The sequence below is a fragment of the Pterocles gutturalis genome, unplaced genomic scaffold (genome assembly GCF_000699245.1).
Source record: "Pterocles gutturalis isolate BGI_N339 unplaced genomic scaffold, ASM69924v1 scaffold22236, whole genome shotgun sequence".
Lineage (NCBI taxonomy): Eukaryota > Metazoa > Chordata > Aves > Pterocliformes > Pteroclidae > Pterocles > Pterocles gutturalis.
This window is the reverse complement of record NW_010106130.1, coordinates 25,483-29,434: the sequence shown is the minus strand read 5'-3', so window position 1 is coordinate 29,434 and position 3,952 is coordinate 25,483. Positions and strand designations below refer to the sequence as shown.

Sequence of the window (3,952 nt, the reverse complement as noted above, 5' to 3'; positions counted from 1 at the left end):
GCAACCTGGGCTGGTGGGAGGTGTCCCTGCCCATGGCAGGGGGTGGCACTGGATGGGCTTTAAGGCCTCTTCCAACCCAAACCATTCTATGGTTCTGTGGTTCCTTCAGTCTGTGGAATTTCACCCACACAGCTACTCAGACCTACACAGCATCAGAGTCAGGAATACAGCCATGACATACCTACTTACATAAACGTGCCTTAGTACATATGTAGAAATTTAAAACATTGCCTACAAATCTCTGTTTCTTTAATTTTGCTCTACTTTTGCATTTTTAATTAATATTTTGTTCTAAGTACAAGCACTCTACCATACAATAAAAAAAAAAAAAAAAAAAGAAATCAGTGTAGTAGTCACTGTTAAAGCAAACCATCCATGCCTCTCCATAAGTCTGGCTATGGGCAACGTGGCATTATCAGTTTTTGGCAAAGCTTTCCTAATTTTTGAAAGATCCTGACACGAACAATGGTGTTGGGACATGCAATAGTGTTGGGAATAGTATAGCACGAGGAAAACCTAAACGTGAGAAATTTGAATGCCACGTGAATGTTATATTTATTCTAATTGTAAGTTTAAAGTACAAACTTCAAACCAAACTAGTAAGAAAACATCCAAGCTTTCAGGAGAACATCCCAAGAAGCATACAAAATGCACAGGGGTGAAGAATTCAAGACTGCCTTTTATGAAGAACCAGCTTCGTGGGCAAGAGAAGAGCAGTGGATGCTGCTTGCCTGGACTTCAGCAAGGCTTCTGACACACTCTCATAGCTAAACTCACGAGATATGGTTTGAATAAGTGGACAGTAAGGGTGGGGGGAAAACTGGCTGGACCACCATGATTCGAGTGTTTTGAGGACTGGGATGAAGCCCAGCCAGCAGCTAAATGCTAGGAGTGTTTCTCAGAGGTTTTTAGTGTTTAACATGTTTATTACTGACCTTGACTACAGTACAGAGTGCACCGTCAGTAGGTGTGCAGATGATACCAGGTGAAGGGAAGCAGGTGACGTGCTCGAGGGCAGGGCTTCCATCCAAAGGGTCCTCAACAGGCTGACAGAAACCTCCCGACAGAAAAATGGGACAGCAGCATACTCTTGTGGCAAAAAGACAATTGCACCCAGGATCCATTGCCCAGACAGTGGCCAGCAGGGCAAAGGAAGTGATTATTCTCCTCTGTTCACCATCTGTGAGACCACATCTGGAGTGCTTAGTCTAGTTTGGGGCCCCCAGAACACGAAATATCTCAGAATGGATCAAGTCCAGCAGAGACGGCCAAAACTGTCCCAGGGCTGGAGCACAGGGACGTACAAGGGAAGACAAGGGAACTCTGGTCAGTCTTAAAAAGAGAGATCTCATTACCATCTTTATCCAGCGTAAGAGCAGAGGGATGACAGAGCCAGGCTTCCCGGAGGCATGCTGAGGCCAGAGTTAATGGGTACAACATGAAACAAGGGCAATTCTTATTAGGTGTTAGGAGAAATTTTTCACCATGAGGGTGATCAAACACTGAACCAGGGGCCCGGAGAAGCTGGGGGACTCCAGCCCTGGAGATCTTGAAGGCTTGACTTGTCAAGGCCCCTGCCACCTGGGCCCTGGGTTGGACCAGAGAGCTCCACACACCCAGACGGAACTGCTCTGTGGTGATAGTGATGGCCCTCAAAGCAGCATTCACTAACAGAAACAGCTCAGAACAGAGGTATTATATTTTAAAAAAATATTTTATACAGAAAAGTTATTTGGTCTGATTTACTGTATAATTACACCCATTTTTCTCTGCATGTGTTTTCAGAAAGTCAGGGATGACTTAAGAAAATATGAATAAAACTTGCATACATTTTGTCAGTGCTGACAAAACAGATTAAGACACATTGCATCTTTGCTTTTCGTGAAACAATTATGGTGAAGCTTTGATGTCCTTTAACCTTGACAATGTGGTTTAGATGTAAGAAAGAGACCAACAGCCACTGAAGTGTAAAAACTGTGTCAGTGCCGATTACAGCTTCTGCCTCGTCAACCTTGCCAGACATGGTCAGAGTTACTGCAGGTACCTTGTTCTTCCCTAGAAGAACTCAGCAGGGTGGAGTGACGTACCATGTTGTAACCTCTCACATTCGGTGGAGTCATTAGAAGGTGTTTTCAGCGTGCCAGGGACAGCCAATTACGAGTTCTCCTCTAACTGATGAGAAAGTTCAGTGTCTCCACCTATGACTGGTTAAGACAGACCAGAGAAAGCTGGCTGGAAATCAATCCAGACAATGCCTGAAACTTTGAGCTGGGAGAGCTGAATGAGATAACAGGCAGTCCCAGTCCTGTGGCTGCGAGAGCATTACCTGCAACATACCACCATTAGGCTGACATTTGGCTGTTATAGAAATAGCAAAATCCAAGAGTTTATCGCTTGTTGTCAATTCATAGTTGGATTCCTTCCTTCCTGATGCAGATCTTCCCGCATTTTCCAAGACTGCTTGCAGACTCTGCAGCTCTGCGACATGCTGTACGCAGGACTGCTCTGAAGCACTCGTGGAGAGAGCTCGTGTGCTACCGTGGCACACATCAGCATGATTTCTGAGCAGAGCGCAACACAGAACGCAGCACCACGCACCCTGCCTGTGCCGGACAGCCACCATCAGAGCTAAGCACAGTGTGCAGTGATGGCTGCGATGTAAAAAGTCACAGTTCTGGGTCCTGCCTGCTGAAGGGATGTCCTCTCTGTGCAATACACAGTAGAGAGCAGAGCTGGGTGAGCTGGGCTGTCTCGTTCCCGTGAGGGACAGTAGGCAGACCTATCTCTGGAAAGGTTCTGCGACAGCTTGCTTCTGAAACCAAGCGGTTGATACCGTTTTGCTTATGATTTTTGGCACGCACTTTGGCAGGGCTTGAAGGAGAAGACCGAAGACTCACTTGATGACTAACGAATTTGCTCTGTAAATTATTTTAAGGGCGCCAGATGTTGGTTAAGCATCTACAACTTTGAAGATGCTTGGGAACCTGAACAGACTGCTGGTATCAATACACTTCCACAAAAGGAACTTAAGTCACAAATCCTTCCAGTGCCCGAGTTGGTGGTGAGGAGGAAATTCCTCAATACGAAGCACAATTCTATATTTTTAACCATTCCCTTGCCTCCTGACTTCCTTCAGCTCTCTATACCTGAACTCTCCGCAAAGTCTCTTCTCTCTGTGGCAGGTATGTACTTTACCCTCGCCTGGGAGCATAGACTCTGAAAGAAGTCAAGAACACCGTTGTTCTGTGACAAAAGTGGAGAAGCTTATCTCAGCTCTGAAAGTCTATTTACAGCCTGCCATTAATACACTTTACTAGCAAGGAGTACAACTACAATGTCTCTTTTCTCTTCCTCGATTAGTCTAGTTATTCAGGAAACTCTGGCAGCTTAGCAACAGATTCTGACGACCTAGAAAACATCAACATGCTAAAAAGCAATGTGTGTGAAACATAGAAGAGCTAAACTGGGGGAAGAAACAATGTGGTGAACAACTGAAGTCTTCAGGTACTGTCAACGGATCCATGTCTACACACACAGTCTTGTATGTGCCTTCCACTAGAAAGGCATACCTCCTGCCCAGAACTGTTAGTAAACAAAATTCTCATCTCCCAAAGGGTTTCCATCCATGTTTGTTTGACTGCCCTCCTCTTATCCTTTCATTCTTAGGAGCAATTTGGTTTTTAATTAAAGCTTTCACAGAAAACAAACCAAAAAGCCTCAAAACACAACCACCTTTTAAAACATCCAGCACATTCCTGCATCATTTCATGGGATGCATTTGATGTACACATGATACAAAATTATTTCCAATTCCTATTACACCCTGCAAGAGTTTTAATATCCCTCTTGATGACTTTGCTCCATGATAGATACAGTTCTTGTAATTAATGTATTTTTGTAAAAAATTGATACTTTGATCCATTAAAGAATGATTTATGGGTGGGGTTTTTTC

General features: G+C 44.4%; 1 protein-coding gene across 1 annotated transcript in view; it reads right to left on the bottom strand.

The window, feature by feature from the left end:
* Positions 1-3,952, bottom strand: part of FANCM (Fanconi anemia, complementation group M) — a gene marked incomplete at its 5' end in the record, with an annotated part of 45,994 nt that overhangs the window by 23,362 nt on the left and 18,680 nt on the right. The window lies entirely within an intron of this gene.